This window comes from Nannospalax galili, unplaced genomic scaffold, assembly GCF_000622305.1.
Source record: "Nannospalax galili isolate Female #2095 unplaced genomic scaffold, S.galili_v1.0 scaffold127, whole genome shotgun sequence".
Taxonomy (NCBI): Eukaryota; Metazoa; Chordata; class Mammalia; order Rodentia; family Spalacidae; genus Nannospalax; species Nannospalax galili.
In genome coordinates, this window is record NW_008360326.1 from 8,753,148 (window position 1) to 8,765,104 (window position 11,957).

Genomic DNA, 11,957 nt, shown 5'->3' on the forward strand with positions numbered 1-11,957 from the left:
AAGATGTTGTCCTTAGGAATTTGAGGGTTGGACTGGCCTGGGAGCAGGGCCCAGGAAAGATGCTGGAGATGCAAAGGGAGATGGGGGTCAGAAGAAGCCCCAAGGACTCCTGGGGACTGCAGGGAGGAACTGGGTTGGTCTGGATGCAAAGGATCATGAAGCCGGGAGGTCAGCCCGAGTGTCCAGGAAAGAGGCTGGTGGGTTGTGCAGCCCAGGGAAGCAGAGGGAGGTGAGGGCAGAAGCAGGCCCAGAGGGCTCCTAGGGACTGGGAGAAGAAATAGGTTGGTCTGGATGCAAAGGATCAGGAAGCAGTGGTGGTTCCCCCAGTGTCTGGGGCGCCAAGACAAGGGACAGTACCCAGGCTAGGAGGAGAGATGGGCAGGGGAGATGGGAGGGTGAATGAGGCTGGGGAGTTAGGGAGCAGGGGGCGCAATGGACTTACCCAGGAGAGAGGCTGGAGGGTTGACTCCAAATGCTTCTTAAAGCACCAGACCACTGGGTAAGAAGGTGTTTCCCGACTTTGGAAATACTGACATTTGGAGCCATGAATCTTTCCTGGATGTGCCTGTACTCAGCTGGGTACTGAAGAGTGTTCAGCAGCATCCCTGGCCTTCCATCAATCAATGTCAGGAGAATGCCTACCTAAGACATGATAACCAAAAATACGTCCAATATTATAAAATGTCCCCCAGTTGCTTAGAGGTCTGGCTGCTCCAGCTGTGAGCAGATAGCTTCACCAAGCTTTCCACACCATGATGAACAGTCTGTCCTGAGCTATGAGTCAGAATAAATTACTCCTTCCTGAAATTGTTTCTGTTGGATAGTTTGTAAATAATACAGAGTTAAATTCTTACCTCATTTTCTACATCGAGATAAATTTCAGACGGATCATTATTAAATGTAAAAATTGAAATCTTAAAATGTTAGAAGAGAATATACATGTATTCAAAACATTACAAAAACCAAATTCCATAGAGGAAGAAAAAATGCTAAATATGACTACATAAAACTTTAAATTTGAGTATGACAAAATCAAAATAAAAAACCAAACAACAGTGCAAAAAAAAACCACCTGCCACACATATTATGAGCTGTTTTGTAACACACAAAGAACCCATAACAAGCAAGGAAAAAATGTAGAAAAAGAATAGACAAATGTACAAAGGAAATGATTAATTAATTGGTAATAAATGGGATAAACCTTTGTGATTATAAAGACGCAAATTAAAATCAATGTCCATTTCAGCTACCCAGCAGGCAAATATTTAAAATATCAATCATGTTCAATCTCAGATCTAATTTCATATCCTCCTAGGGGACCTTTAAGTTGGTAATGTCTCTTTGTCCGACAATTTGAATTTCTTTACTGGAAACCTAGAAGTCTTGACTGAGCAAGTGCACTCCAAGACCTTCTCCAGAGAGGTTCAGCAAAGCCTGTACCAAGATGGATGCATTGGCTAGACATGGTGGTACATACCTGTAGCCCCAGATTGTGGTATGTTCACTTAAACTGCATTATGGTTTGGATCTGGAATGTCCCCCCAAAGGCTCAGGTGTTGAAGGCTCCTGATGGTACCAATAGAAGATAGACCCTCATTGGAAGAAGCTAGTCAATGGGAGGAAGGGGTTCTTGAAGGGTATTTTGGGACACTGGCCTCTTCTTTCTCTGCCTGCCACCTGACCACCAAGAGATAAGCAGTCTTCCCTACATGTACTTCAGCCTTATCTCCTGCCTCACCACAGGCTCAAAGCAAGTGACCATGGCCTGAACCCTTGAAAAGCGTGAGTCAGAATAAATCTATCTTGCTTGTAAACTGATTTTCTTGGGTATTTTGTTTCAGTGAGAGAAATCAAATGGAAACTCATCAAGTTCTACACTTAAAATGGGTGTACTTTATGGTATGTAAATTGTATCTCTATAAAATGGCTAAGTCCAGAAAGCAAAATCTAGTTTATAACTTTTTCAAAAGAAAAAGTTCAAGTGCTCAAATGAATCAGCCTCTAGTGAAATCAGTAGCTCAGAAGACTGGACAGGAAGTACATGAGTGTTTGAAATGGGGCCATCAGAACCCACAATAAGACTCATGTGAGTCAGTCCTTAAAAGATTTAAATGGACCCACAGCAAAATGGAGTCAGGATCTCCTCCTGGAGGCCTAGAGAGTAAACCAGGGCTTAGCAATGGAGAGAAGGCAAATCACTGGGACAGAAAATGAAGGGAAATTCACATAGCACCACCCTAAGATTATGTTCAATCATTTGAAGATACAAGTTTTCTATTTTATTTAATTTTTTACTTAATTATTTTTATTTTATGTGTATAAGTGTTTGCCTGCATGTGTGTAAGTGTACCACATGCATGCATACCTGCAGAGGCTGGAAGAGGGTATAGGGGCCCTGGAACCCCTGGAACTGGAGTTACAGATAGTTGTGAGCTGCCATGCAGGTGCTGGGAACTGAACTCAGGTCCTCTGCAAGAGCAGTCAGTGCTGTTAACCATTGAGCCATCACTCCAGCCCCACAAGTTTACTTTTAAAAATTCTTTTAAAGGCATACTTGCACGGGAAAGCACATTAGCATTAATCTTACCATACTCGGCCTTTAGGAATCATGGGTGTTGGAAAGCCAGAGCAAATTCTGCTCCAAGTCACACCAGGTATCAGAGTCCATATTATTCCTCCACCAATCCTGCACCCTTCCACTCGCTCACATATTGGAACATTCATATATTCATATATTCGAGTGAGACCCAAACAAGTCTTAGTATTTCCTGCTGACTCTAGAGTTTTCATGTATCTTAAAAATAAACAATGTAAACTCTTGCCTTTGTGTTAGCCACAGTGTTGTGAGAACTCTTTCCCTGGGGAGATGTAAACAGTATCTACCCCCTCCTCATAAGGTCCCAGTGACAAACCAAAGTAGGATTCCACGAGTTCGCCTGAAGCGATCAGACTATTGGGCTTACTTGCAGAATTACTGACACAGCATAAGAGACCCCAAAGCATCCACACTAAAAAGTCTTCACTCAGCACAGATGATGGTTTCCCCAGTCAAGTAGATGGATCTATCTTCTGTTATCACCTATATACTCTTGAAATTAGGGTAGGAGTCATATAAATGCCTGAGAGGAATGGCTAGAATCTCAGGTGAGGGTCCAATGACCCTCATAGGGTCCACTCCCTCCTATGAGAGAATGTCAACAGTCAATAAGCTGGCTCATGATGGACTCTAAGATGCAGGCACAGCTGATCTGAGGATGATGGTGGCTGTTTTGCCTAGAGGACAGCTTCTATAACACACAGCAAATTTTTCCCTTCACCCATCTTTTCCACATGGAAACAAATGAAACTGGTCACTCTGCTTAAATCTACGCTTACAAGGGAACAATTAATTACTGAATTAGTTTCTCTAGTATTAATTAGCTTTAAGTATCATGTATAATTACATTAGAGTTTGGGGGGAAATGGTTATTTCCATAAAGACATTTCACAAGAAGGAAGTTGGTGAATCAAAAGCTAAATATTTGAAAAAGTGTGCATGTATCTAACTGCATATGAACACGGTGAAACACCTACAACTCTTGCAAAAATTTGTTGAGACTCAGTGCTGCAGCTCCCATAAAATGCAGAGACCTCATTTGGAGAACACCTCATACTTACATTTCCTCTACCTAAGCATTTTAAAGAACAGTCCTTGCCCAGATTTAGTTCAGACAATGATCAATAATTTAATAGTTCTTAGAAGTTAATTCTGGGTATGCTTTTTTTACCAGTTAAAACATTTTCTCTTTTTCAAAAGAACAAATCAATATGTGCTTTCTTGGGGCCTGTTACTGCTATGTCTATGATTCATCTAATGTGTCTACATAAGGAGCATATTGTGGTCAACACAAAAGTAGAGGCCTCTTTTTTTGCATGCGGGTTTTGTGTGTGTGTGTGTGTGGTGTTAGTACTGAACTCGGGTATCCATGCTTAAAAGGTGAACACTTCCCTCACTGAGCTATCTCTCCAGACCTCCCCCCATCACACTTTCTTGAAGGCAGAGAAGGGCCCAACACATTTTCACTAACTTTCTGCCTTTATGCCCTTATGATATTGTTGCTCTACTGGCAATGTTTTGTTAATATTTTTTTAAATCAGTGATTTTTGAGCTTATGGTGAAAGCACTATAAAGCACTAGTGTCTTTATAGGACATCCTTGTAGAATACTAGTCAATGATTTCTTTCTAGTGGCTCTAATTTAGCAAGTTCAAGGGATATGGAGAATTTGTGATGTTCTTAAACAGTACCATTTGAGGGTTACATGGTAGGATGTCCATGGGCCAAAAGAATGTTTGCCTCCTACAGAATAGCTAAAGCAGGTTATTAGTATTGCCTTCTACAGGCAATCTGTCTGGTGATTGAGATGAAAACCATCTTAGTCTGAAGGAGGGTGCTCTGAAGAGCAAACCAAGTCTCCGAGCTCTCCACAGGGCTGACTGAAATGAACCCAGGCAGTATCATAGTTTGGCCTTTCCCTCTGCCCAACCCTGTAAAATAAATCATCCAGTCCCCAAATTCCACACATTGATTGGCCATTCCACAACAACATCATCCAGTCCCCAAATTCCACACATTGATTGGCCATTCCACAACAACATCATCCAATCCCCAAATTCCACACATTGATTGGCCATTCCACAATGACACGGTACATTAATACACGCAAATCACATGGCTAGAAAATTCAGTCTAATAAGGAAGGATGAATGGGGAATTTGTTCATGATGAAACCCATGGGGTCTACCATTCTAGAAGCACTTTGAGTATAATCAGATCCCAAGATACCAGCTCCACTGAAAGAGCTCAGGGGTCAATTAGAGCAACAACGGTGAACATCTCGAAAACACTTCAGATGTCACCAAGGTCACAGCATTCAGGACATCTGATTGATTGCAGGAAGAGTTTTCTTATCCCCGAATAATGAATACACTACAATGTGTTCATCATTTGACAGATATTTACATTTAATTCTTTGTCTTTCAATTTAAACTAGATTCAAGATTAAGAAGGATGAGCATAGTTTCAGTCTCTAATGATACTCAATCACCGTCAAGTGGTTCTGTTCTTGCTGTATTAAGTGCTTCTTGCCACAATTTGCTAGTTTGTGGATATAAATACGTCATGTCTGCAGTATCCTCTACCTCCCCTGATGATCAGGTTTTGTTTCATGAGTATTTTCTCCCACTGCTACATTGATGGCTTTGTGTATATTCTCCTGCTGTTCCTAGTAAGTGGGAAAGCCATGTGTGCTATTTTACTTTTGTCAGAGAGGAATCTGACAGCCAAGAAACAGTGGTCTGTTATTCCAGCTGTTTCCCAGGGCACCTTGCCGCAGCAATTCTGCAGGTATTCTTAGCTTCATGCATATGCTCCTGTGTCGGCCCATTTGTTACTTAAGAGCCAAATGCTGGTGTGTATTTTTAGCAACATGATGATGCTTCTTCCTCTATCTGCAGAAGCTGGTCTCATTGCCAATTAGAGAACCCATTAGCTGATCAGTTGCTGTCTGAGCTGTGCTGCATCACTAGATACATTTTCCTTCTTAGCCATCAGATTTGGGGGAAATGCTCTGACCTGAAACAACATAAGTTCTGCCAAACAGTGTATCTGAGATAAATGATATGCCTGTATGATCTTCGTCAATCTCATTAAAGTTGATTCAGGGAAGATTTTTTTCTCTTTTATATTTTAAGATTAATGTGTTCAGATTGTCTATGAGCTCAAGGCTATGGTTTGGAAGGTAAGTGTTCCCCAAAAAGCTCATATGTTGAAGGTATGGTCCCCAATGCAAGCAGTGTTCAGAGGTGGGACTTTGAAGAAGGGACTGGACCCTGGAGGCTCTACATTTATCATGCATTCATCCACTGGAGAGGCTATTATGGGACACGACAACTGTGGGAGATGGGTCTGATTGGAGAAGTAGCTCAGGAGGCCTACCTTGCCTTGGTTCCTCTTGTTTTCCTTTGCTTCCTGGCTGCAGTGAGATCTCCTCCTCCATGCCCTTTGCCATGACTGTTCTGCCTTGTCAGAGACCTAAAGGCAATGGAGCTATCGGACTATACACTGACACCTCTGAGTCTGTGAGCTCAAATCAACTTTCCTTCCTTTAAAAAAAAATGTTCAAATTCAAACCATCTGAGGAAAAATTCAATCTCCACCCTCTTTAATGGTGTGATATGGAGCAAGCACATGATTATTTTGCTAAAACTATGCTGTGTGGGGCTAGGGAGATGGCTTAATCATTAAAATGTTAGCAGGAAGATCTGAGTTCAATCCTCTAGGACCCACATAAAAAATCCAGGTGTGGTAGCACATGCTTGTAACACTAGTGCTGAGAAGCAGAGTCAGAGGATCAGAGGATCCTTGTGACTTGCTGGCCAGCTAGCCTAGCCAAGTTAGCAAGTCCAGGTGTCTCAAAAATAAAGTGAAGCCTAGTGTGGTGGTATGTGTCTTTAAGCCCAGCACTTGGGAGGCAGAGACAGGTAGATCTCTGTGAGATGGAGGCCAGCCTGGTCTACACAGAGAATTCCAGGTCAGCTGGGGCTACAGGGAGACCCTGTCTCAAAAATAACAAAAGAAAAGGGCGGAAAGTGATTAAGGAAGACACCTAACATCAACCTATGGCCTTTCACATGTACATACACATGTGTACCCATGTGCACAAGTATGCATACACACAAATAGGTACATACACAAATAAAACTAAAAATATAAAATACAGATGTGACCATCATCCAGTGTTGCTGGACCTTGAACTAAGGCCAAATATAAGAGAATTCTTCTTTGAGATATTTTATACTTATGCGTGGTGATGCATGTAAGTAATCCAAGCTCTCTGGAAACTGAGGCAGGACAATTGTGGGCTTAAGGCCAGTAAGACTACACAGCAACACCCTGTCTCAAAATGAAAAAAAAAAGATATTCAGGCTGGAGAGATGGCTCAGCAGTTAAGAGCCCAGGCTGCTCTTGCAGAGGACCCAGGTTTGATTCCCAGCACCCACCTGGTAGCTAGCAGCCTTCCGTAACTCCAGAGGGTCCAACATCTTCTTCTGACCTCCAAAGGCATTACACAACACAGTGCACTTACACACATGCAGGCAATACACTCATACACATAAAATAATAAAATACTTTTTTTAAAAAAAGAAGAAAGGATATTTAATTGGTATGTGAGACCTATTCAGGCTTTAAGGTCAAAACTGATTTTTAAAAATATTTTATTTATTATTTTATGTGTATGTGTGTATTGCCTGAATGTAAGTAAGTACACCCGTATCATACAATGCCCATGGAGGACAGAAAAGGCCGTCGGATCCCCTGGAACTGGAGTTATGGACAGTTGTTAGTTGCCATGTGGGTGCTGGAATTTGAACCCGGGTCTTCTGCAAGAACAACCAGTGTTCTTAACTGCTGAGCCATCTCTCCAAGCCCTGGTCATAACTGATTTTACTTTCATATTTTTAAAAACCAATATATGTAGTCTAGTGACTGTGTTGGTGTTGAATAAATGAATACCTTTTTCTAAATTAATACTTCATAAAGTACTAGCAGAGTCTAGTACTATTTAGTTCAACAACCTACTGACAAATTATACATACAACTAGTTCAAGGAAAAAAAATATGTCTAGTCAAGGTTTATCTGAGAATGTTTGGTTTTCGCCTAAACTTTATCTATAATAAAGTTTAAACATTAAATTACACATGGTAATTAAAAGTACCAAACTGGTGGAACTAACCTTCTTGGTTGTTTAACAGCCATAGTTTGAGGCTTATACTAATCTGGTCAGAGGGACTTAAAGGATAGTTTTACTCCTTGCCCTCCAAGGTCAACTAAGTTCCAGGGGATTATGGAGCATCTCACAAAATGTCCTGTAACTGTGGTAAATCACATGTCCTCCTGTTCAGGGAGGCCATGGAGACCCCACGAGATGGACTTAAACCAGTGTCCAGTCTACAAAGAGGAGGGTCAACTCAGAGGAAACATTTCCTCCATGCTTCCAAGTGAAGCCATCCATGGTCGAGCAGGTCCTTTGACTGATTTTCATATAGATAGAACTGGTAAAAGAAAGGAGCCAGTCAGGAATCCTTATGGAAGAGGGGGCAAAAAAATTGCAAGAGTCAGAGGTAGTGGCTGGATCCAAGGAAACTGCTTTCCAGACCTAACAAGGCAGTTGCACATATGAGCCCATAGTGCTTGTGACAGCATGCACAAATCTGTGCAAGCTCAGCCAAACAAAACCCAGAATGTATGGAGGAGGTGGGCAAGAAGCCCCAACCTTAGCTGAGGATCTACTGGCAATTGATAGCTACTGAGAGAGGGGGAGTGGGTTTTCTTTAGGAGTGTGATGTTGGATAGGTTACCAGGCTCCAGGGGATGGACCCACAATGACGAACCTGTAGAGGCACAAATTAAGTTCAATAGTCCTTTAAAAAAAAAAAAAAACATTAAGTGAGGAGTTAGGAAGGTGAGGTCTGATCTGACAGGAGATGGGGGAAGGAGTCTGAATATGGTCAAAATACCTTGGATGGAATTCTCAAAGAACCAATAAAAATGCAAGAAAGAAAGAAAGAAAGAAAGAAAGAAAGAAAGAAAGAAAGAAAGAAAGAAAGAAAGAAAGAAAGAAAGTAAGAAAGCACTTCCATAGGAAGGAAGGAAGGAAGGAAGGAAGGAAGGAAGGAAGGAGCCAGGGGCTGGAGAAATGGCTCAGCGGTTAAGAGCACTGACTGCTCTTGCAGAGGACCAAGGTTCAATTCCCAGCACCCATATGGCAGCTACAAACCATCCTTAACTCCAGTTCCAGGGGAATTTGACATTCTCTTCTTACCTCCTCGGCATTGCATGACATGGGTGCATTCACATACATGCAGGCAATACACTCATACACATAAAATAAAATAGTAAATAAAATATTTTAATTAAAAAAGGAGCCAGGGTCTCCTCCCAAGCCCATGTGACCCCTGAGAAACAGATCAGGAACAGATTCTCAAATGACCTTAAGTGTAAAAATAAATTGGTTTATTTGGGCCAACTGTATGGTTTCAAACACCCAAAAGGAAAGTATAACCAAAGCTTAAAGGGATCAGTATATTTCTTTAAGAGTCCATGTATATAGCTAAAGGCTACATAACAACAATGCCAGGCAGGAGATACCTTCCTTTGAGTTGTTGGCCAGGCTGGCCAAGAGACTCCCAGACAGTAACCCTGCATAGAACTGGGAAAATGAACAGCAGACCCCAATCTTATCTAAAGGAATGTTAGCAACTGATTGCTGCTAGATGAAGAAGAACTGAGCTTCCTGAAACAAGGGACTCTAGACAGGCTGATTAGATTCAGTGGATGGACTTGCCCTGGGGAAAGGCTGGGGTCACTGACAACACAGTGGGCAGTAACAGGGATGACAGTAGTATATGGGCTCCAGGGATTGGGGGAAGGCTATGAGAGGGTACCATTTGGGATGTGGGTATGAAGATGAATAAGAGATAAATAAGATTGTTTGGGATGTTCTGTATGAAATACACACGTTAATTAAATAAATAAATAAATATAAATAAATTAATTAAATAAATAAAATCAATGGAATCTGGGACTGGAGAGATGGCTCAGCATTTAAGAACATGTATTGCTTTTGCAGAGGACCTGGGTTCAGTTCCCAGCAACAACATGGCAGCACACAACTGTCTGTAACTCTAGTTCCATGGGACTTGATGTCTTCTTCTGGTCTCCATGTGTATTGCACATACAGGCAAGCAGGCACATATATGTAAATAAATAAAAATGGATCATATTGGGGTAGAGATGTAGTCTAGTGACTGTGATGGCATTGAATAATTGAATAACTTTTTCTAAATTAACATTTCATAAAGTGCTAGTGGTCTTTCTTCATAATTAAATTTGCTAATGAGAAAAATATTTGGACCAATGACTACAACATATAATTCAATATTCTAAGTTCATTTGCATACAGCCTTTGATGACCACAATTTTCTGAGTGCCTACCACGTGCGAGGAGACAATCCAAGATTGAATAATTGAATAACTTTTTCTAAATTAACATTTCATAAAGTGCTAGTGGTCTTTCTTCATAATTAAATTTGCTAATGAGAAAAATATTTGGACCAATGACTACAACATATAATTCAATATTCTAAGTTCATTTGCATACAGCCTTTGATGACCACAATTTTCTGAGTGCCTACCACGTGCGAGGAGACAATCCAAGAGCTATAACACATGTGGCTGTTTTACTTGCTGGGAAGATCAGAAGAATGAGCACAAATAAACATTCACCCTAATTGTCACAGTAACTGACAAGTTAGGGAAAATCAATATTTCTCTATTGGATAAATGAGAAAACTGAAATTTGAGAAGGCTAAGTTGCCTGGTCTACATAGTGAGTTCCAGGAGAGCTGGAGCTACATGGAGACCCTGTCTCAAAAAGACCAAAAACAAAAAATACAGTTGTGATTCATTATCAACCACCATCCACTCACCTGAGGGCCTAGCCATTAAAGAACAGGCATGTAATTTAGGACAGATAAAGTTTTTTCCTCCATTAGGCTGATATTCAAAACTCCCACTTAGTCTTCTTTAGCAATCATAGCAATCAAGTGTGAAGTTATCAGGAATCCCAAAAGCACACGCTGGAATGAGTAACTTTGAATCTGACGTTAGGTAAGTAGTTTTGAACTGATCCATTCTGAGAGGATATCGGGGGAGATGGTCTTTTCTGATCTCCCCAGTTGGTTTCTTTTCTTTTCTTTTCTTTTTTCACTCACATCAGATGGGTAATATGCCAGTGCATTACAGGATTTGAGGGTGGTGCATGTCACGCATGCTCATGAACACCCAGTCATAACGCTTATGAACCACAAAAGGATCCCTTCAGGGATCTAATCCCTTCAGGATATGGGGTCAGGATATGGGGTTGTCTCAGCCCATTTAGTGAGCCTACTCTGACCTGGTAAGACACTCCCAGTGCTGTTTAGATGCTATTTTAGGGCATTTAATCTAGAGGTAGAGCACTTGTCTAGCATGTGTAAGGACCTAGGTTTAATTCCCAGTACCACCACCCCCCTCAAAAGTCATTATAATTTCAGAATCTATGAGAGCCATATAATGGAATCTTAAATTTCTTTTTTTAGAAACAGGGTCTCCAGACTGGGCCTTGAAGTCAGAGATCCACCTGCCTCTGCCTCCGAAGAGCTGGGACAGGCATGCGCTACCACGCCCAGCTAGGAATCCTAAATTTCTATTAGAGAAGATTTTTTAAAGTCCAGGACTCAGCTGGGCATGGTAGCACCTGCCTTTAATCCCAGCACTCGGTGGAGGACAGAGGCAGGTGACCCTGTGAGTTCAAGGCCAGCCTGGTCTGCACAGCAAGTTCCAGGTCAGCTGAGGCTACAGGGAGACCCTGTCTCCAAAAGATTAAAAAAAAAAAAAAAAAGTCCAGACTCAATTCAAGGCTGAATTATTCAGCACCAACTAAATAAAAACACCATCTTAATGATTTAAGGGTAGAAAGTTTAAATGAATCAGTACAGTCTTTGCCGGTTATCAGCAGTCTGTTGGATTACACAGGTAGATAAGGTAACCGTCTGTCTCTGATCAAAGACTGTGTGGTGGGTAGATAAGGCTGAGCTATTCACTACAATTGAGAGATCAAAGACAGCATGACAGAGGACGTGGAAGGAGTCTGGCAAGTTGAGCTCAGGGAAGAGTATGAAGAAAGAAGATGGAAGGCAAAGTACAGAAAACAATGTGATCAAAGTCAGGAATGATGTGAAGGGAAGAAGTTATATCAGAAAATGAGAGATGTGATAATAAGATGCTCATCTGGGTCTGAAGTAGAGGCAGAAGAAATTCTTCTTTCCACCAAGCATGCTCGGGGGCTTCAAGAGTTCAAATAGCTTCCAACTTT

The 11,957-nt window shown here is 41.4% G+C and overlaps 1 non-coding gene across 1 annotated transcript; it reads right to left on the reverse strand.

Annotated features, from left to right (window-relative positions):
* Nucleotides 1-10,814: 10,814 nt before the first annotated feature.
* On the reverse strand, nt 10,815-10,917 carry LOC115068931. Its single transcript, XR_003848272.1, has one exon. It is a non-coding gene; the product is annotated as a small nucleolar RNA U13 (small nucleolar RNA).
* Nucleotides 10,918-11,957: the final 1,040 nt, after the last annotated feature.